This window comes from Triplophysa dalaica, chromosome 21 (assembly GCF_015846415.1).
Source record: "Triplophysa dalaica isolate WHDGS20190420 chromosome 21, ASM1584641v1, whole genome shotgun sequence".
Classification (NCBI taxonomy): domain Eukaryota; kingdom Metazoa; phylum Chordata; class Actinopteri; order Cypriniformes; family Nemacheilidae; genus Triplophysa; species Triplophysa dalaica.
Genome location: NC_079562.1, coordinates 20,563,408 through 20,586,981, shown reverse-complemented (window position 1 = coordinate 20,586,981; position 23,574 = coordinate 20,563,408).

Sequence of the window (23,574 nt, the reverse complement as noted above, 5' to 3'; positions counted from 1 at the left end):
CGCTAATTCACAATTACTCACCGGACTCGAACCACGGTCTCGCCCCGCCTACTCTACTACATACCCCCATCACCCCTCACAGGCCAGGGGGTACCCCCGCGACTGTGCAAGCTCCCTCCCCCTCCCTCGGGGGGGGGTGGGGTGGGGGATATGCAGCGACGAGACGAGACAACGGAGACGGGAGCCCTCGGAGCGACCGGAAAGAGAGAGGGGAGAGAGGAAGAAAAAAAAATCCGGTTCCCCGACATGCTGCCGCTCGTTCCTCAACCAGCCGGAGTACTCTCCTTCGCGGTGCCTTGCGGTGGCCCTGGGGCTTCGGTGGACGGCTCGACCGTCCGCCCCCTGGCGGCCGGCGGTGGCTCCTCCTTTATCCGGGAGTCGGGGCGGGTTCCCCGTCCCCTGTTCCTCCCCCTTGGGCGGACGGACGCAGGCTCCGGCCTCTGGCAGGCGGTGGCTCACCCGGCACTTCCGCCCCCTGCTCCTCCCTCTCGGGGGACGGACGCAGGCTCCGGCCTCTGGCGGACGGCGGCAACCCCCCCGCTCCCACTTGGACGAAAGCCACCCCACCTCGACCCAGGGGCGCGGCAGCAAAGGTCGCCGTTCCACCGAAGTTTTGACGGTGGCCGCACTGTGCACTTCCGTTTCCCCAGAGCCACCGCTTCGGGCAGCCACTGGCGGACGCCCTTCGTCCGCGCTGCCCGAACTCTCCGGCACCGCGAGGCCACTCGGCGGCGAGGACTCTCCGACAGCATGTCTCTCCTTCCTCCCGGGTTTCGGCACCACTGTAACAAATCAAGAAAAAGGAAGGAAGGAGTCGGGAACCGGAAAACATTAAACAAGTTTTAATATAAATAATAACAGCCGGCGGCCCCTCACAGACGACCGCAGGCGAACAAAACATAAACATAAATACCAATATAAATACAAACGTAAAAAAAACAAGTTCGGGCCCGGTCCTCTCTCTTCGACGGTCCGGTCGCTTGTTCCTTTTATGCTCCCATCTCCTACGTGATTCGAGCCCGGTGTGCGCACAGCTGGCGCTAATTCACAATTACTCACCGGACTCGAACCACGGTCTCGCCCCGCCTACTCTACTACAGGGTCATTTTGGAGTCGGACCTTAGTTTCAGCAGTCATGTCAAAGCAATAAGCAGATCAGCCTACTACCATCTCAGAAACATACCCAGAATCAGAAGTTTTGTCTCAAGCCAAGATTTAGAGAAACTAGTGATGAATGCTTTCATCACCAGCAGGGTGGATTACTGTTAAGGTCTTCCCAAAAAGACCATCAGACAGCTGCAGCTCATACAGACATCAGACGTTCACCAACAGAAGCTACTTTTAAATCCAGATTAAAAACACACTTGTTTACCTGCGCAGTCACAACCTGAGCACTGTGCTGGTTTACATCAACTGCACTTCTATTTCTAATTTATTTTGCTTTCATTCTTTTTATATACACAGTCACATTTGTAATCAATTTTATTACTGTTTTATTGTTTCAAAAGTATTTGTGATCTTAAATCATTTGCATTTTAAAGATACGTCTTATTTCTTTCTGTCAATCATTTTATGTAAAGCACTTTGAATTGCCCTTGTGTATGAAATGTGCTATATAAATAAACTTGCCTTTACTTGCCTTGAGTGATACCGACCAGTTTTCCAAGCTAGCTGACTGCTTTAAAGGCATCAAAAAAGGGTTGTTAAATGATGCTATATGCTAACAAGACAGAGGTTTTCATTATTACGTCGAATGCTAGTTAATATAAGAAGTAGAGTGCAACATTTCTTTTGATGGATGTTAGGTTGTGTCATCCTCCACAGTTCTGAACCTGGGCGTGTTGCTTGATACCAATCTGTTGTCTGACAGTCACATCGCTGTGGCAAGGGGGGCGTGGTTTAGTGACGTCTGCATCGGACCTGGGAGAGACACGGGAAAAACGGTAAGCAAATGGGTCGATTGCAGATTAAGATCACCTGCGTCTTGTTTCAGTGATTGGCGAGGAGACTGCTTAAAGGCTCGCAGTTTCAGAGAAGGGATTGAGAGAGACACGGACTGAGAGACGTGGAGAGATCGAGAGCTCGAGAGAGATAGTAACCCGGAAGTGATCGTAACCCGGAAGTATCTGCGAAAGCTAACCAGAGTGTTTGTTATTTTGAAAACGTTTAAAGTGCGCAGTGGCGCAAAGTTTTGTTTTGATTCTAAAATAAAAGAATCTGTCTCTCAGTCCACGCCGACCCCGCCTCCTTCCTTCCATTCACTCACGAACCTATCTACATTGGTGCCGAAACCCGGGAAGGAAGGACCAGTGCCGCCGCCATGTCCCAGCCAGGATCGCCATTTGCCGACGTGATTCAGTCCCTCGCCGGTCTTCACCGCGAGCACCATCAAGCGCTGCTGGGCCTTCGTGAAGCAGGAAGACCGCGAGACGTTTCGGGGCTGGCTGGACAAGGAAGTCACCAACAGAGGACTATCGGCCAGCTCACCAGCGGTAGGTCTGCCGCTACATAAAATGGGGCCTCAGGATGACCCGGAGGCTTTTTTGGAACTTTTTGAGAGGTCTGCGGAGATTTTGGGCTGGCCACTCGACGTTTGGTCGGCCCGGCTGATCCCCCTGCTGACGGGGGAGGCACAGTTAGCCGCCCAGCAGTTACCAGTCCCGAATTTGCTGATCTACGCAGACCTCAAGAAAGCCATCCTCCAGCGGGTCGGCCTGAGCCCCGAGCAACAGCGGCAGCGATTCCGGTCCTTGGACCTGGGGGAAGCTGGCCAACCCTTCGCCCTGGCTCAGCAGCTCCGGGACGCATGCCGCAAGTGGCTGATGGCCGACGGAGGCGACGTCGAGAAGATCCTGGACCGAGTGACACTGGAACAGTTCGTGGTGCGGCTTCCGCCGAAGACCGCCCAGTGGGTCCAGTGCCACCGGCCGGCGTCGCTGACGGAGGCCATCCAACTGGCTGAAGACCAGATGGTGGCGTGCCCTGGAGTCGGCGTACCCCGAACATCTCTCTCTCTTCCACCTATTGTTTCTCCCCCTCTCTCTCCCCGACCTTTACCCCTTCCCAGGTCTCCAGCGTCCTTTGGCCCCAGGCCCGTCCCAAGGACCAGAGACACAGGGGGAAATGGGCGTCAGTTCTTCCGGGGACCTGGCCGGTACAACCAGCCTGCGACCTCTCCTTCACCACAAGCCTCTCCTCGCCAATCCTTCGGCCCATTTCCTGCCGCTAGGGCGGCGGAAAAGTCTGGGCCGACCTGTTGGCGGTGTGGGGAGCCGGGTCACTCGATTGACCGCTGTCCAGTGATGGAGGTCGGGACGGTGATCCGGGTCCCCGACGACACACAGGTTGCCCTCGATCCGGCCGGCCTGTATCAAATACCTGTGAGTATTAAGGGGGTTACATATCAGGCCTTGGTGGATTTGGGTTGTAACCAAACCTCCATCCACCAACGCCTGATTCGGTCCGTGGCAAAGGATAAGAGCCGCATGGTTAAGGTACGGTGTGTACACGGGGACGTGGTGAATTATCCGCTAGTGGCGATGCCTATAAAATTTAGGGGTCAAAAGCATAGAGTAGAGGTGGCGGTTAATCCTCATCTCAAACATCCGCTAATTTTGGGGACGAATTGGCCGATGTTTTCTGTATTATTGGCAAAATTGTGTGCGGATGTTTCCTCGCGAAGTCAAGGGCGACGGAAGACTGCGGTTGTGCAGGCAGGGGAAGCTGAGCCGGAACATCGGGTGACTGACCCAGGGGAACGGAGTGCTGTGGAGAGACAACATCTCTCTCGGTGTGATGATTTTGCCCTGGAGCAGTCTCACGATGACACGCTCAAAAATGCCTTTAACCAGGTTCGTACCATCGACGGACAGCGTCTCAACCCTGCACAGCCGCTGGTCTATCCGTATTTTGCCATTTTAAAGGACAGGTTGTATCGAGTGACCCGAGACACTCAATCAAATGATACAACGCAGTTAGTTGTCCCAAAGAGCCGCCGGGAAATGCTTTTCCAGACGGCTCACCGTAATCCAATGGCGGGTCACTTAGGACAAACAGCAACATTAAACCGCCTAATGGCCCGCTTCTTTTGGCCGGGCATTCATGAGAACGTGCGCAGATGGTGCGCGTCTTGTCCTGAATGTCAGCTGGTAAACCCACCGGCCACTCCTAAAGCACCATTGTGCCCCCTTCCGTTGGTTCAGGTCCCCTTCGAGAGAATTGGAATGGACCTGATCGGGCCATTAGAGCGGTCGGCACGAGGACATCGTTTCGCATTGGTCATAGTAGACTATGCGACACGATATCCCGAGGCGGTGGCTCTCCGCAGCATTTCGGCTAAGAGTGTTGCGGACGCCCTGTTTCGTATTATCTCCCGTGTGGGAATCCCTAAAGAGATTCTCACAGATCAAGGCACGGCGTTTATGTCACGTACCCTCCGCGAACTATACGGGTTATTGGGCATTAAAGCAGTTCGTACCAGCGTCTACCACCCACAGACAGACGGGTTGGTCGAACGCTTTAATCGCACCTTGAAGACAATGATCCGGAAGTTCGTACACGAAGACGCCAAAAATTGGGATCGGTGGCTAGAACCCCTGTTATTCGCGGTACGAGAGGTCCCCCAAGCCTCCACGGGGTTTTCCCCCTTCGAGTTACTCTATGGACGTCAGCCCCGTGGGGTGTTGGACGTCCTAAGGGAAGCTTGGGAGGACGGACCCTCGGATAGCAAAAACCAAATTCAATATATCCTGGACCTGAGAGCAAAACTCGATACACTGGGGCGGCTCTCCATGGAGAATTTGCTACAGGCCCAGGATAGGCAGAGCCGGCAGTATAACAGGGGTACTAACTTACGTAAATTTACACCGGGAGATAAAGTGCTTGTATTGATCCCCACCTCGAGTTCCAAGTTACTCGCAAAGTGGCAAGGGCCCTTTGAGGTCACACGGCGAATAAGCGATCTCAATTATGAGGTAGTACGGTCGGATAGGAGCGGAGCACATCAAATATATCACCTCAACCTCCTAAAGAAATGGAATGAGGTGAGCCCGGTGATGCTGGCGACGGTAGTAAGCAGAGAGGATGATCTCGGACCAGAAGCGAGCTACCCAGTTCAATCCCTTGCTCTGGCCCCGGGGGGATCACCTCTCAGCCTCCCAGCTCACCGAGGTGGCCAAGTTGCAGGCAGATTTTGCGGATGTGTTCTCGCCCCTACCCGGCCGCACCAACCTCATCGAGCACCATATTGAGACTAAACCGGACGTGGTGATTCGCAGCCGGCCCTATAGATTACCTGAACACAAGAAAAAGGTAGTTCAGGAAGAATTAAAGGCAATGCTCGATATGGGGGTAATAGAAGAGTCACATAGTGATTGGGCGAGCCCGATAGTTTTGGTTCCTAAGACTGACGGCTCGGTCCGTTTCTGTGTGGATTATAGAAGGGTGAATGCTGTGTCGAAGTTCGATGCATATCCGATGCCACGGATCGACGAGTTGCTGGATCGACTTGGCTCGGCTCGTTTTTTTTCGACACTGGATTTAACTAAAGGATACTGGCAGATCCCCTTATCTCCCCTATCCAAAGAGAAAACCGCCTTCACCACGCCGTTTGGATTACACCAGTTTGTAACACTTCCATTTGGCTTATTCGGAGCTCCGGCCACCTTCCAGCGCCTCATGGACCGCCTGCTGCGACCACACGCGGGGTATGCGGCGGCATATCTCGACGATATCGTGATCTACAGCAACGACTGGGAGCGGCATATGCAACATCTGAGGGCGGTCCTGAGATCGCTGAGGGGGGCCGGGCTGACGGCTAACCCAAAGAAGTGTGCAATTGGGCGGGTGGAGGTAAGGTATCTGGGCTTCCACTTGGGTCATGGTCAGGTGCGTCCCCAAATTAATAAGACGGCAGCAGTTGCAACCGCACCGAGACCCAAGACCAAAAAGGAGGTGAGGCAGTTCCTGGGGCTGGCGGGATACTATAGAAGGTTTGTACCTAATTATTCGGAGCTCACCAGCCCGCTGACTGACCTTACTAGAAAGGAGGCACCGGATACCGTCCAGTGGACGGAGCCATGCCAGCAGGCTTTTACCGAAGTGAAGGCTGCTCTCTGTGGCGGACCGTTATTGCACTCCCCTGATTTTTCTCTTCCTTTTTCGTTGCAGACGGATGCGTCGGATCGGGGCGTGGGGGCGGTTTTGTCCCAGGAGACGGGGGGTGAAGAACGGCCGGTGCTGTACCTTAGTCGGAAGCTCTCGAGGAGAGAGACAAAGTACAGCACCATCGAAAAAGAGTGCCTGGCGATCAGGTGGCTCATACTCACCCTCCGCTATTATCTCCTGGGACGCGAATTCACGCTCCATTCGGACCACGCTCCCCTCCAGTGGCTCCACCGCATGAAAGATACCAACGCCCGGATCACCCGGTGGTATCTGGCGCTACAGCCCTTTAAGTTTCAGGTGATCCACAGACCAGGGTCTCAGATGGTCGTGGCCGACTTCCTCTCCAGGAGGAGGGGGGAGGCTGCAGGCCGGATGGGGCCTCGGCCTGAGTCGGGCGGTGGGGGTATGTGGCAAGGGGGGCGTGGTTTAGTGACGTCTGCATCGGACCTGGGAGAGACACGGGAAAAACGGTAAGCAAATGGGTCGATTGCAGATTAAGATCACCTGCGTCTTGTTTCAGTGATTGACGAGGAGACTGCTTAAAGGCTCGCAGTTTCAGAGAAGGGATTGAGAGAGACACGGACTGAGAGACGTGGAGAGATCGAGAGCTCGAGAGAGATAGTAACCCGGAAGTGATCGTAACCCGGAAGTATCTGCGAAAGCTAACCAGAGTGTTTGTTATTTTGAAAACGTTTAAAGTGCGCAGTGGCGCAAAGTTTTGTTTTGATTCTAATATAAAAGAGTCTGTCTCTCAGTCCACGCCGACCCCGCCTCCTTCCTTCCATTCACTCACGAACCTATCTACAATCGCAAATTAGTGTCGTACAGCATTCTAACATCTTACACAAAATCAGCAGTCTCCCAGTGATTGAGCCAATGGCAACGATGCTAAGCAACCCAAACTCCACAATAGATGTACATACTGTATACTGTATGTATAAGAGTTAAGAGAAAAAAAAACCTTGGGAGAGACCTGACTCAACCAGGAGTGCCAGTTCTCCTCTGGCATATTGAAAAAGCACCGCTGCAACTGAATAATTACTGTCAACTGCAAGATCCCACAGAAATAATTGTCTGGGCTGATGAATGTAACATAAAAGAACTTCTGGGGACCCTAAAGAAAAATATGTTTATTTATGTGTGCTATAAGTGTACTTCTATTAAACTCAAAATAGACACATAAGCTTTCAGTATACTTCTCAGAAATATCCTTCAATTTACGATTAGGTGTACTTGATTTTACTTGATTTTGTTCTTGAAACGTTTAAGTATATTTGGCCTATAGCCTACTTGTAAACATAAATAAATAAAATAAAGTTTGACTAACAGGTTAAGAGGATGGTAAACTTATTGCAGCATTACACTGTACTGCTTTTTGATGTTGTGAACACATCCTCAAAATGACGGACCAAGGTACTGAGGTCTGTCTTCTTCACGTGGGTTCTCCTATTTGTACAACTGGTGGCTATTTCTCCGCGAAGGCGACCATTTGCGCAGGGGAGGTGATCCATCTCTTCAGGAGGTTTATATGGTACAGCTGTTCCACCCAGGGTTGTCTCGGATCAGTACCCGGTCTCCTGGTTGAAATACTTGGGGCTGGGTGAGCCGGTAGTGCGGCCAGCATTGAGAGTGCTGGGCCTCGGCCACGTGCTCCCTTACTAGGGGCATCACTCGGTCGATGCGGGTCTTCATATGCTGTACATGCTCAATGACATCCAGGAGTCCCCGGGGCTGCCGCTCGAACAGGGTGAAACCGGTTGAGGCCCGCGAACGCCAAAGAGCACCTAGGGGAGCATCAGATCCCAGTCATTTCCATCCTATGCCACAACGCATCGGAGCTTCCGCGTTCCCCGGGGCTGGCATGGAAAAGTATGAGCTTCTCCAGTCAGGAAGGGAGTCAAGATTCTTACCCAGTCGGTTTTGTTCCAGGCTTCCCGCCTCGCGATGACCTCAAATGTATGTAGATAAGCCTCGATGTCATCAAGATCTGTGAGTTTCGTGGGCGGTACTTTGGACATAATTTCAGCAACGTAGGTGAAGGCTTGTTCGAGCTTCTCCAGTCTGCCGGCTAGATGTTCATTAAACTTCTGCTGTCGAGTAGTAAGCTCTGCCAGCCGGCGCAGGACCTCTTCCATCACTTCTGAGTTGCGGGAGGTACAAGAGAGAGAGCATGGTTCCCTAAAACAACAGAAGAAGAAAAAATATATATATATATATTAATCACCGTGCTGGTTAGACGTCGCTAAACCGTAGGAAGTGACTCTTGTAAAAGTGCCTGCATTCTCCAAGAGTGACAAGAGTGACACGAGATGAAGGCGTTTGCAAGTAAAATGACCCCGAAGGGAGTTTATTTACAATGTGTGCCAAACAAACAGTGAATAAGACATCTACGGGGAATCCAACTCGTGGGGTGTTGTGAGGGTCAGAGTGAATTTGTGGCTCAAAAGTCCTCCACTGGCGTCTTTAGGTAAGAAGTGAAAGAGGTTATTCAGGGTACCGTGTGCATCTCTCTGGGAGTCTTAGCTCAATGTGTTTTGTCAGTCTCCTGCTTTTATACCATTGGGGAAATGAGCTGCAGGTGTTGATGACCGGCAGGTGTGGGGGTGATTGTCTCCGTTTCTACAGCGACACTGATTGGGAGATGGGAGACTCGCCGCAACATTTACATTACATTTACATTTAGTCATTTAGCAGACGCTTTTATCCAAAGCGACTTACAAAGAGTTAGGGAGCAACAAGCGATATGTCATACAGGAGCCATAACACATTAGGTGCCACTACAAAGTTACTAGTTTCAACTAAAGCTAGACCACTACCTGTTGAGAGAAAGTTTTTTTTTTTTTGTCTCTCAGGTATTCACAGAAGAGTTGGGTTTTAAGTAGTATTTGAATTTTGTGAGAGATGTGGTTGACCGGACAGAGTTAGGAAGAATGTTCCACCAGCAGAATGAGCGGGAACGCGATTTACTGTCCTTATGAGAAGGCAATACAAGACGCCTCTGGTTGCTCAACGCAGGGATCTTGATGGGGTGTAGGAGTGCAGGAGGGTGTGAAAGTAAGCCGGTGCAGATCCAGTGATGGTCCTGTAGGCAAGCGTTAGTGACTTGAATCTGATACGGGCTTCGACCGGTAGCCAGTGGAGAGAGATGAAAAGGGGTGTCACATGAGCACTTTTGGGCTGTTGGAAGACGAGGCGTGCTGTTGCGTTCTGAACCAGCTGGAGCGGTTTGTTAGCCTTTGGAGACTATTGCAGTAGTCCAACCTTGAGATTACCAGGGCCTGGACAAGGAGTTGTGCCGCATGGTCAGTGAGATAGGTTCTCACCTTTCTAATATTGAATAAGGCATAGCGGCATGACCGAGTTGTCTTTGCAATGTGATCATTGAAGGACAGCAGTTCATCAAATATGACTCCGAGGTTCCTGGCTGTTTGGAAGGAGTGATTGTGGTATTGCCAAGATGGATGTTGAGATCATGTTGCACCGTAGGGTGTGCCGGAAACACGAGTAATTCTGTCCTGGCAGGGTTCAGCTGGAGGTGATGCCCTTTCATCCAAGCTGAGATGTCCTCAAGGCAAGCTGTTATGCAAGCTGCTACAGTGGCATCGTCTGGGTAAAATGAGATGTAGATCTGGGTGTCGTCAGCATAACAGTGATACGAGAAGCCATGTGCCTGTATGATGGGGATGTCGTGTAGATGGAAAAAAGCAGTGGTCCAAGCAGCGATCCCTGAGGATCCCTGAGGGACCCCAGTGATCAAGTGGTGCGCATTGGACAGCGAGCCCCTCCATTACACCCTGAAGGATCTGCCAGAGAGGTAGGATTTGAACCAGCGGAGAGGGGAGCCTGAGATTCCTAGTGATGACAGAGTTGCTAGCAGTATCTGATGATTGACAGTGTCAAACGCAGCAGATAAGTCTAGCAGAATCAGGACCAAGGATTTAGAATCCGCCTTGGCTAGCCGCAGTGCTTCTGTAACCGATAACAGTGCAGTCTCAGTGGAGTGGTTAGTTTTGAAGCCAGACTGCTTGTCATCCAGTAGTTTATTCTGGAATCGGTAGGAAGACACCTGGTTGAACGCTGCCCTTTCAAGTGTTTTTGCAATGAATGGGAGGAGAGAGAGAGACAGGTCTGTAACTGTCGGGGGTAGAAGGGTCCAATGTGGGTATTTCAGTAGGGGCGTGACCTGGGCCTGTTTGAATGTGGATGGAAAAGTGCCGGTGAGCAGGGAGGTGTTGATGATGTGTGTGAGTGCCGGTGTGAGTTTGCTGGATATGTCCTGAAGGAGATCGGAGGGGATTTGGTCAAGGGGACAGGTGGTGGGGTGGATGGAGAGAAGCCTGGTGACTTCGGTGTCCGTAAGTGGGGTGAAAGAGGATAGTTTGATGGTTGAAGTGTGGGAGGTGTGTACCAAGGTCTGAGGTACCGACAATTGTTTGCTGATGGATGATGTTTTCTCAGTGAAAAATACAGCGAAGTCTTCTGCAGTCAAAGATGAAGTGGGAGGGGGAGGAGAGGGGCAAAGAAGAGAGTTAAATGTCGTGAAAAGCTGTCGAGTGTTAGGCGCATTGTTCACCTTGGTGGTATAGAAAGACATTTTAGCTTTGGTAACACTAGCAGAGAAAGAGGAGAGTAGTGACTGGTAGTCCCCTAGGTCAGCAGGATTCTTGGTCGTGTGCCATTTCCTTTCAGCAGCCCTGAGAGTACTCCGTTGTTCACGGATGATGTCAGACAGCCAGGGGCAAGAGGGGGTGGCACGAGCTGGTCTGGAGAACAGAGGACAAAGGTTATCTAGACAGGATGTAAGTGTTGAGCATAAGGTGTCGGTGGCAGTGTCAGCATCTAGAGATGCAAAGTTGGAGGGAAGAGTGGATGTCACTTTAGCAGAGAGTGTGCTAGGGGAGAGAGAGCGAAGGTTCAGTCTAAAGTAAACTGGTGGTGGTGTTGGTGTAGTGCATGTAGGAAGGAGCATGTTGAAAGTGATGAAGAAGTGGTCCGAGATGTGAAGAGGTATGACTTGAATGTTATTTGTGATGTAGTTACGGATGTAGATGAGATCCAACTGGTTTCCTAATCTGTGAGTACAGGCTGTGACGAGGCGCATGAGGTCGAACGAGGCGGTGAGGGTGTGGAAGTCAGAAGCATAGGGTTTCTCCAGGTGGATGTTGAAGTCCCCAAAGACTACACGTGGGCCGCTATCCTCCGGGAATGATGAGAGAAGAACGCTGTAGAGGGAACGGGGCAGAGCTCTGGAGACGGCTTGGGGAACACTGAAGAGGGATCGAGGCGGAGCTCTGCAGATGGCTCGGGGAACACTGGAGAGGGATCGAGGTGGAGCTCTGGAGACTGCTCGGGGAAAACTGAAGAGGGATCAGGGCAGAGCTCTGGAAACGGCTCGGAGAACACTGAAGAGGGATCGAAGCGGAGCTCTGGAGATGGCTCGGGGAACACTGGAGAGGGATCGGGGCAGAGCTCTGGAGACGGCTCGGAGAACACTGAAGAGGGATTCTCAACTCAACTCAACTTTATTTATATAGCGCTTTTTACAATTTTCATTGTTACAAAGCAGCTGTACATGAGACACATTGAATACAAGTATGAATTCTAAAGCAGCCCCCCCGGCCAGGCAGATAGTGCAAAACAATATGCAAACGGTGGTGAGGAACCCAAAACTCCCATCGAGAAAAAAAACCTCAGGGGAACCCAGGCCCAACCAGGGGATTCCAGTTCCCCTCTGGCAAAAACTGCTGCCTCTGCACAAGCTCAACAGTGCTTGCACAACAAGGCTAAATAAAAATATAAAAATTAAGGATTTAAGATTATCAATAATAATCTAATAGCATTTGAAATGTTGTAGGAAAAACAAAGTTGTCGCGTCCTTTATCCAGCTCTATCCTCTTAGCTCTTGTCAGGTCACCGCTTCCCATTCTCAGCTCTGCCATCAGGTCTGGGCATGAACTGCATCCTGCGGTAACCTTGGATCAAAGAGATAAGACTGGCTGAGAGTAGAGTACTGTTCTGCACTCTTTGATGCAGCAAGTGCATCATTTGTTGTTAGATGTGTTCCTGGTTCCGGTTGATCTAGATAATGCAGCCTAAATCCTCTGAGGATTAATATTATGGAGGTGTAGTGTATGCAAGATTAAAAAGATGAGTCTTTAGTCTAGATTTAAACTGACAGAGTGTGTTTGCTTCCCGGACCGTGCAGGGAAGAATATTCCAAAATTTAGGCGCTAGATAAGAAAAGGATCTACCACCTGCACTTGATTTTGAAATTCTAGGTATTACCAACTGACAGGACGCCTGAGAGCGTAATGTACGTGGAGGTCTGTAATACAATAGAAGTTCATTCAAATACTGCGGCGCTAGACCATGTAGGGCTTTATAGGTAATAAGCAAGATCTTAAAGTTAATGCGATGCTTTATAGGTAACCAGTGCAAGGTTGAAAGAACCGGGGTTATATGCTCATACTTTTTTGTACGTGTAAGAACTCCAGCTGCCGCGTTTTGAACCAGTTGAAGTTTTTGTAATAGGCCCGCAGGGCAACCACCTAGAAGTGCATTACAGTAATCTAGTCTTGATGTCATGAATGCATGAATTAATTTCTCTGCATCTGACAGTGACAGCATATGACTTGTTTAGATATATTCTTAAAATGGAAAAATGCAATTTTACAGGTGTTGGCGACATGGCTTTCAAATGACAGAGTACTGTCGAATACAACGCCAAGATTCTTAGCTGATGACGAGGATTTTATGGGGCATCCGTCAATCGTTAAGCAGTATTCTTGGTTGTTACGCATAGCAGTTTTCAGTCCAGTAAGTAACACTTCTGTTTTGTCCGAGTTTAGTAGTAAAAGATTGTTACTCATCCACATTTTTAAGTCAACTATGCAATCCTTTATTCGATGGAACTGCTGGGTTTCATGAGGCTTCGAGGAAATATAAAGTTGAGTATCATCAGCATAACAGTGAAAGCTAATTCCGTGTCGCTTTATTATCTCTCCTAGAGGTAGCATGTATAAAGGGAAGAGCATAGGCCCCAAGACTGAGCCCTGTGGTACACCGTACTGGACTTGTGATTTGCGGGACACCTCATTGTTTATTGCTACAAATTGAAAACGGTCGGATAAATAAGACTTAAACCATTTCAATGCTATTCCGTTAATGCCGACGTAATTTTCGAGTCTATGTAGAAGTATGCTGTGGTCAATGGTGTCAAATGCAGCACTGAGGTCTAGCAGCACCAATAATGAAATACAGCCACGGTCAGACGCTAAAAGCAGATCATTTGTAACTCTGATCAAAGCAGTCTCTGTACTGTGACATGCTCGAAATCCAGACTGGAATCCGTCATTAATGTCATTCCTTTGGAGGAAGGAGCATAATTGAGTTGAAACTACTTTTTCCAGAACTTTAGATATAAAAGGTAAATTCGATATAGGCCTGTAATTCCCTAGTTCTTTAGGGTCGAGTTTGGTTTTTTTTAAAAGAGGCCTTATAACAGCCACCTTAAATGCTTTAGGCACATGTCCTAATGTCAGAGATGAGTTAATAATTCTAAGAAGAGGATCTATAATTTCTGGGAGCATTTCTTTCAGTAGTTTATAGGTATAGGGTCTAGCATGCATGTTGATGATTTAGATGATCTTATGATTTTAGACAGTTCATCGTGATCTACTGTAGAAAATAATTGCAATTTCTCCTTAGGGGTGCTGTAGTTAGTTTGTTCAGCGGATTTTACTACAGGTTGCATTGTTATAATTTTTTCTCTTATATCTTGGATTTTACTTGTGAAGTAGTTCATAAATTCATCACTGTTATGCTGATAATCAGAATCTGACGTCGATGACGATTTATTTTTTATTAATTTAGCCACGGTGTTAAATAAGAACCTAGGGTTGTGATGGTTTTCCTCTATTAGTGTTGAAAAGTAGGAGGATCTAGACGTTTTTATGGCATTCCTGTAATTTCGAGTACTATCCTTCCATGCTATACGAAATACCACTAAATTAGTTTTCTAAAAGCTGCGTTCCATTTTCCGGGACGCTTTTTTAAGTGTCTGAGTGTGTTCATTATACCACGGTGTTGGGCTGCTATTTTTAATTTTCTTTAAACGCAGAGGAGCAACTGTGTCTAATATTTCAGAGAAAGTAGAGTTAAAATTTTCAAGAGTAGTGTCAAAATCGTCAACGCTTTTACTCATGCTAGATATTTTAGACAATTCAGGCAGATTATCGAGAAAAGCATCTTTGGTAGTTGAAGTAATCGTTCTACCGTATTTGTAACAAGGAGTTTGATTTGCAGCCGTAGGCCATTGAAGCAAACATAATATCAGATAATGATCCCAAATGTCTCCACTCTGCTGAACGATTTTAACATCGTCCACATTTATACCATAAGAAAGTATTAAATCTAAAGTATGATTACGAAGGTGAGTGGGTCCTGACACATGTTGACTAACGCCCATGGAGTTAAGAGTGTCTTTGAAAGCCAGTCCCAAGGCATCTGTATCATTGTCTACATGGATATTAAAGTCACCGACAACAAGGACTCTATCTGCGGCCAGTACTAGTCCTGATAAGAACCCACCAAATTCTTTAATAAAATCTGTGTGGTGCCCTGGAGGCCTATATACAATAGCTAGAATAAATTTTAAAAATGTTTTATCCTTAGTATTAGGTGTCGATACGTGAAGTACCATGACTTCAAAATAATTGTATTTAAAATTAGACTTCTGAGAGATGTTACAATTACAATAGAATTATTGTAAAGTGCAGCGACACCTCCCCCTCTACCTTTTAGACGAGGCTCGTGTTTATAGTAATAATCTTGGGGAACGGATTCATTTAGAGTAATAAAATCATCTGGCTTTAGCCATGTTTCTGTCAAACAAAGCATGTCTATTTTATGATCGGTTATCAAATCGTTAACAAAAAGTGCTTTATTTGAGAGAGATCTAATATTAAGCAATCCGAGTCGTAACAGTTGATTATCTGTATTTTGTTCATGTTTGATTTGTTTAACGTTTATTAAATTACTTTCAAGAGGTTTACACAATATCTTATGTTTGCTAATCCGGGGGACAGACACAGTCTCTATTTTATGTTGTTTGTAAAAAGGGATTATTACATGTTGTATATTTTGTGTATTCTGTAACGCGAGACGGCAAGCAGACAGTTGGTTAAGCCATTCTGTCTCCTTCCTGAGACAGGCAAGGCTCTGGAGATCGCTCGGGGAACACTGTAGAGGGATCGGGGCGGAGCTCTGGAAACAGCTCGGAGAGAGACCCTAGGGGAAACTCAGGAATGGGCTCAGGGTTTGTAGCAGTCTTAGGGCTGTAAAGGGGGAGTAGCATCAGTAGTTCATGAGGTGAAATGCCGTTGGGCTCATCAACTTTTTTTGGTATGTGCTGTTGCTTTTAAATGGCAAACATCACCAATGTAACATAAATGTTTGTGTGTATCACCACTGTCCTTCTAAAACCCTGTATGTCATTGTAGTAGAGTAGGCGGGGCGAGACCGTGGTTCGAGTCCGGTGAGTAATTGTGAATTAGCGCCAGCTGTGCGCACACCGGGCTCGAATCACGTAGGAGATGGGAGCATAAAAGGAACGAGCGACCGGACCGTCGAAGAGAGAGGACCGGGCCCGAACTTATGTTATGTTTGTATTTATATTATGTTCATGTTTTGTTCGCCGGCGGTCGTCCGTGAGGGGCCGCCGGCTGTTATATTAATTTATTAAATGTTTAAATGTTTGCCGGTTCCCGACTCCTTCCTTCCATTTTATTGAGATTTGTTACAGTCATTATTTACTGTTTTTTAGAAAATGGTAAAAAAATATGTGCATTTAAAGGGATCATTCTCTGGAATTGCAATGTTTTAACATTATGGGGTATTTAATTTATAAAAAAATTATGCAAAATTATGAAGTTCTTTGCAAAGCGAGATATTCTCTTCATTAGTATTTGCATTTCAAGGTCTAAAGTGAACGGCTGGATAAAACTTACAGCCCTCTACTTCCCGGTAGATGATATCACTATCCCGAGTTTTTTATCCGCCCACAAGGAGGAAGCTTCTTTAGAGAAGATGGAGAGTTGCAACAACCTGTTATGGTAAGAGGGGTGACCCTTAGTAGCCTGGTAATACCAAACTCTGTCTAAAGTTTAAAATCATTGGTATACCAGTAAGCCAATCACATAACGTTTGGTTATGACGTATGTTATGTGCCGGCTCAGCCGCCTCGAACTTATGCTGTATATAACACAGGTATGCGGCAAAAACAAAACCATCCAGCGAAAAAGATAACTGTGAACCACTTTTCCAGATTTTGTGAAGTAAATCTACACATCAACGGTACAATTAGTGCATCTGTGGCAGTTACAGTGTGAAAGTAATAATCACTCTTCACACACTTGCTCGTTGGTAAACGAACCCAAACTCCGATGGGCTGCTGCCCTACTATGGAGTACACAACCCTGGAACGCATGTCCGGGGAAATAACAGTCACATATATTGAGGCCCACAGGTAGGTTTACAGCTGAGTCAGGTATCAGACAGGGATTGAGTAGAAAAGACAATATAAGCCTTTATTTGAAAACAATGTTGGACGTTAATTCAACAAGCACACCAAAACATTTACACGCTATCACTTAAGAATGGGGATGGGCATCATTGAACAGAAGGGATAAAGCATTCAGACGTGCACACTCTCACCTCACTGTGAGCACAGCATTCAAGAGAAAGAAATTAACCACCACCACAAACAGGAGGATGCCGGTCCTATGCACCTTGCTACCCCAATTCTGAAGGGAGAAAGAAATAAACATTCTCATCACAACATCACACTAATTCAACATAAAACACATTAATCACAAGCCGCATCATATACACAACAACTTGATAAAAGAGTTAAGTCGATTTAGGGTTAGAGTAGTATTCAATTGAGGCGCCGCGTCCGGTCACCTCAACAACTCACTCGCAGGCTATATTTGCATACAACAATACAAAAAAATCCACCATCTCAGTATTGCAAACTATGAAAACAAAACAAAAGAAATAGTAAGTTAAACACCACTGAACGATCTTGAGGGAAAACAAAACAAAGAAACCCTGCAGATGTAGCTGATGAGAGCCAGGTGACTGGTCCTAGTCACGTGGCACCCAAGGATTCAGTTAAAGTTTGTTACTCACAACCCAGTTGCATTCAATATTAGAAACACGCCTCTGACTCACAACATCGATCCAGAAGATCATGTGGCATAAGACGCTAGGAGAAGAGAACGGTATAATCCAGCTATGCCGACACCATGCGACCACACCCGAGTTAATATCACTGGTCTGCCGATCTGATCCACAGCACAATCTAGCAACCAGTTTTTCCTCTCCACTTCCAAGAACAGGCAGTGAATCACGATAGCGAGGCCCGCTATATATATTCACCTCAGGGCAGAGGAACAGCCAGCAACACCAGAAAAGTTAGACCCGCCTCACAGCCCACCATAACGTCTCTTGCACCCGGACATGTAGTGTGACTCACAATGCGCAGAAATCGCTGTGCAATAAACACATTTTCACAGCAACAGCAATTGTTAAAGGCGTCCCGCAAGGATCCTCAGTCCACCCCTTACAACCATTCATGAGCTTCACCCCATCGGAAATGAGGTACCCACTTCTCTGGCAGATAGTGATACCACACCCTCGATCATATATATAACAACATGAGTGCAATTAAGTAGACCACTCCCCCTCCTATCAATACATTACATTAGCAATAGCAAGTACTGCTACACATCTAAACTAATATTTGACATTAGAGACAAACAAGAAAATATTTGCAGCCAACTTTCAAAGTTAGTATTAGTTCTGTTTAACACAGCTATTTGTTCATTTCGAGTCTGTCAGAAATGCTGCAACATAATTGCATAATTACAGCATGACATAGCAATATTCAAGGACTGGAAAAGAAAGTAGACACGACCGGGGAAAAGGGTGCCAGTTCGAGCTCGACAGATAAAAGAGACCGAGATACACCCTGTAAAACTCCAAGGACCTGATGAGGAAAAAATGCTGATCTTGCAGTTCAAAAATTGCTCAGACAAAGAGGGTCCAGCTGTCAAAGATTTAACTTTATTTGTTCAAGTCAAACAAAGTGAGATGTTTCCCAAAAGCATCTGAAAATCGGGTGTTTTCCAGCCTCTAGTTATACTGAAACAACTCAGAGGTGTTTCCTTTCGAAACCAATCAGGTATATTCCCGCTATCTCTTATTTTTATTATCCAACTGTCCTTGTCTGCCACCATTATTTATAGGCAACAAGGTTTGTGGTCTAATGGTGGAATTTCAACCTTGACTCATTTTTTTTTAAACAAGTTGTGCTATAATGCATCATAAGTTTGACTTAATTGGGTCAGGCCTTTAAAACATTACTGGATTTTGTATTGCTGAAAATGATTAAAATATTTTATGAAAGCGATTACTGCATAAGTACACACAAATTGATTCTATCATTGTAGTAGAGTAGGCAAGGCGAGACCGTGGTTCGAGTCCGGTGAGTAATTGTGAATTAGCGCAAGCTGTGCGCACACCGGCCTCGAATCTCGTAGGAGATAGGGAGCATATAAAAGGAACGAGCGACCGTAGCGTCGAGGAGAGAGGACCGGGCCCGAACTTGTGTTATGTTTGTATTTATATTTATGTTCATGTTTAATTCGCAGGCGGTTAGGGTTAGGGTTAGCGGGAGCGGGGGAGTTGCCGCTGTCCGCCAGAGGCCGGAGCCTGCGTCCGTCCCCCAAGGGGGAGGAGCAGGAGGCGGGAAGTGCCGAATGCGGCCACCGCCTGCCAGAGGCCGGAGCCTGCGGTTCCGTCCGCCCGAGGGGGAGGAGCAGGGGACGGGGAACCCGCCCCGACTCCCAGATAAAGGAGGAGCCACCGCCGGCCGCCAGGGGGCGGACGGTCGAGGCCGTCCACCGAAGTCCCAGGGCCACCGCAAGGCACCGCGAAAGAGTACTCCGGCTGGTTGAGGAACGAGCGGCAGCATGTCGGGGAACCGGGCTATAATTTTTTCTTCCTCTCTCCCCTCTCTCTTTCCGGTCGCTCCGAGGGCTCCCGTCTCCGTTGTCTCGTCTCGTCGCTGCATAACCCCCACCCCACCCCCCCCCCCGAAGGAGGGGGAGGGAGCTTGTACAGTCGCGGGGGTACTCCCCGGCCTGTGAGGGGTGATGGGGGTATGTAGTAGAGTAGGCGGGGTGAGACCGTGGTTCGAGTCCGGTGAGTAATTGTGAATTAGCGCCAGCTGTGCGCACACCGGGCTGGAATCTCCTAGGAGATAGGGAGCATATAAAAGGAACGAGCGACCGGACCGTCGAGGAGAGAGGACCGGGCCCGAACTTGTGTTATGTTTGTATTTATATTTATGTTCATGTTTTGTTCGCCGGCGGTCGTCCGTGAGGGGTCGCCGGCTGTTATATTACTTTATTAAATGTTTTGAATGTTTGCCGGTTCCCGCCTCCTTCCTTCCTTTTATTGAGTCTTTCTACAATCATGCATAAATATGTTGATTCTATTATTTCCATCATGCATAAGTATATTGATTCTATCATTCAAACAATCTTGATTCTTATACTAATCTAAATTAATATGTGATTTCTGATCCACTAACAACTATGTTACCAACATTCCTATTAATACTTCTTCATAACCGGGGTGAATAACAGTCCCCATAGTATACAGGATATGATCAAAATTATACACAATAGACCATAAAAAGCTGAGGAAATCACCTCCATTCAAAATGTGAACCAAACACTCTTCTTGTTCGAGCTTCAGTTGGCAAATGGCAGAAATATTCTCCACAAAGAGAGCGAATAGCATCCATGTCTCGATGTTTGCTGTCGTTTCAGATTTCCCTAGCCTAAACTACAAGCTTAAATTCAGCACTTAGCGTCCACGTCACGGTTCACAGCCCGTCCTCTGTTTGTTGGTTGGTCACTGAATGTGCTCTATGATGTAGTTGGATTATCAGCACATCCCCCATATGGAATAAATACCACTGCCTGCAACAACAGCTGGGTTTCTCCAAATAACCCTGGATTAAGTTATAAACATTCACGTTATTGTAACATCTTCCCAATCGCCCCCTATGGAACGCGAACGGGGACAATATGTATAACGCGAAACGCGTGAAATTTGGACGCTTCAACGTGACAATTTTGAACGTGACTTTTTGTTCAGTGTAAACGCGAACGTTTCTTTTGTCTTAACACAAAGTTTTTGGGCGTTTTATTTGAAGACACGTTATTGTAACGTCATCCCAATCACCCCCTATGGAACGCGAACGTTTCTTTCGTCTTAACACGAAGTTTTTGGGCGTTTTATTTGAAGACTTATAACGATCGTTTGTATCGCCATAACGCGATCTTTTTGGCCGTGTTTTGTTTAAACGAACGTTTTTGTCGTGTCAACAGGTCATTTTTGAGCGTGTAATATTTTGACTCTTGTTTTGAAATGTGACTTCTCTTTCTGTTTTAGTTGAACTGCTGACAATTTGAGGTCAATAAATAAATTCAAATCACTAATTATATATCTCTGTTATTTAATTGCTTCTTTTGTGCCAAACATATATTTATATTCTATCCTGTGTTGTATGGTGTATAACTTACACATGTTTACGTTTTTATATACAACTTAAAGGTCACTGCACACACATATTACAGCCTATAACATCACTTATGTCTTGTATAGGTTTTTATACAGAATTTTAAAGAAGATATTTATCAAATAAAATGTATTTGTTGAAAAGGGTTTAAACTATGTTTTTCATGCTTCAATGTAACCATTATGTCCAAAATGCACATACAGTTGAAAGAAAAAGTATGTGAACCCTTTGGGCTTACTTGGATTTCTTCATAAATTGGTCATAAAATGTGTTTTGATCTTCATCTAAGTCACAACAATAGAGAAACACAGTCTGCTTAAACTAATACCGCACAAACATTATACGTTTTCATGTTTTTATTGAACACAACATGTAAACATTCATAGTTCAATTCAATTCAAGTTTATTTATATAGCGCTTTTCACAATGTGTATTGTTTCAAAGCAGCTTTACATGGGCAAACAGGAAAAACAGATAAGTTAGAACACAGCACAGTGCATGGTGTTTATACAACGAGTAAGATCATTCTAATAAATAATATCTAATTAATAAATAAATTAATGAATGAATGAATGCAGTCTCCCGGTGAGCAGGCCAACACTGCCCTGCTGTGGCGAGGAACCAAAACTCCAATGATTGATTAATGGAGAAAAAAACCTCGGGAGAAACCAGGCTCAACCGGGAGGGCCAGATCCCCTCTGACGTGTCATAGCTGCACTCAAACTGGTGACATGTGATTTTAGTTAAGCATTTAATACCAAATATTGTAACTTCAGCATTAATAAGACAAATAGTCCGTCTTTTGCTCTTGGTTGGGGATGTAGTGGTCTGAGCTGGGATGGTCCGATGGTCATATTTATCTTGGCTGGTGGTGGAATTGCCTTAGATGGAGCTGGGATGGTCAGTCAGTCTGCAGCTGTAGCTGGCGTAATCTCAAATTGGGGATGGGCATCTGTCAGTCGTCTGGACACGGTGGAACTTCTTCTTACCTCGGGATGGGCATCCCGAGGCAGAGGCGGAAAGAGAATAAAGAGAATAATTAGCGTAGCTGCTGTTCATTAACTATGCATTAAGTGAAAGCTTGGCTGAAAAGATGTGTCTTTAATCTAGATTTAAATTGGGAGAGTGTGTCTGACCCTCGAATAGTATCATGAAGGCTATTCCAGAGTTTAGGTGCTACGTATGAGAAAGCTCGTCCCCCTTTGGTGGATTTTGTTATTCTAGGTGTTATCAAAAGTCCTAAGTTTTGAGATCTTAGAGAGCGTGATGGGTTGTAACGTGATAAAAGCTCGGTTAAGTAAGTAGGTGCTAAACCGTTCAGGGCTTTGTAAGTAATTAAAAGAATTTTAAAATCAATACAATACTTAATGGGTAGCCAGTGAAGCGATGATAAAACTGGGGTTATGTGATCGTATTTTCTTGACCTAGTAAGAACTCTGGCAGCTGCATTCTGAACTAACTGTAGTTTGTTTATCGATGATACAGGACAAACACTAAGTAGAGCATTACAATAGTCAAGCCGTGAGGTCACAAATGCATGAATAAGCTTTTCTGCGTCTGCAACACATAAACTATTTCGTAATTTGGCAACATTTCTAAGGTGGAAGAAGGCTGTTTTTGTGATATTTGAGATGTGATTTTTAAATGACAGGTTGCCGTCTAATATAACGCCTAGGTCTTTAACTGTATTTGTTGGAGTAACAGTGCATCTTTCAATTTGCAGGCTGTAGTCGGAGATATTCTGTTTACTTGATTTTGGTGGTATAAGTAATATTTCTGTTTTGCTAGAGTTTAAAAGAAGGAAATTACTAGTCATCCAATGTTTTATGTCCTCGATGCACTCTGCCAGTTTGGATAGCTTAAAGGAATCTTGTTCTTGATGAGATATATAGCTGAGTATCATCTGCATAACAGTGGAAGCTAATTCCATGTTTTCTAATAATGTTGCCGAGGGGCAGCATGTATATGGAGAAAAGCAAGGGTCCTAAAACCGATCCCTGAGGTAATTCGTAATTTACTTGAGTAAGATTTGATGATTTCCCATTTGAATGGACGTACTGATATCGGTCTGTTAAGTAAGAGGCATTGGGCATTGAGAGAGTCTATTAGTGCAGGGTGGAAAAAGTATGTGAAACCCTAGGCTAATGACTTCTCCAAGAGCTAATTGGAGCCAGGAGTCAGCCAACCTGGGGTCCAATCAATGTGATGAGATTGGATGTGTTGATTAAAGCTGGCCTGTCCGATAAAAAACACACACCAGTTTTGAGTTTGCTGTTCTGAAGAAGCGTTGTCTGATGTGAACCATGCCTCGCACAAAAGAGCTCTCAGAAGACCTACGATCAAGAATTGTTGACTTACATAAAGCTGGAAAGGGTTACAAAAGTATATCTAAAAGCCTTGATGTCCATGTGTCCACGGTAAGACAGATTGTCTACAAATGGAGAAAGTTCAGCACTGTTGCTACACTCCCTAGGCGTGGTCGTCCTGTAAAGATGACTGCAAGAGCACAGCGCAGAATGCTCAATGAGGTGAAGAAGAATCCTAGAGTGTCAGCTAAACACTTACAGAAATCTCTGGCACATGCTAACATTTTGTTGACAAATCTACAATAAGGAAAACATTAAACAAGAATGGACTTCATGGGAGGACACCACGGAGGAAGCCACTGCTGTCCAAAAAAAACATTGTAGCGTGTTTGAAGTTTGCAAAAGAGCACCTGGATGTTCCACAGCACTACTGGCAAAACATTCTGTGGA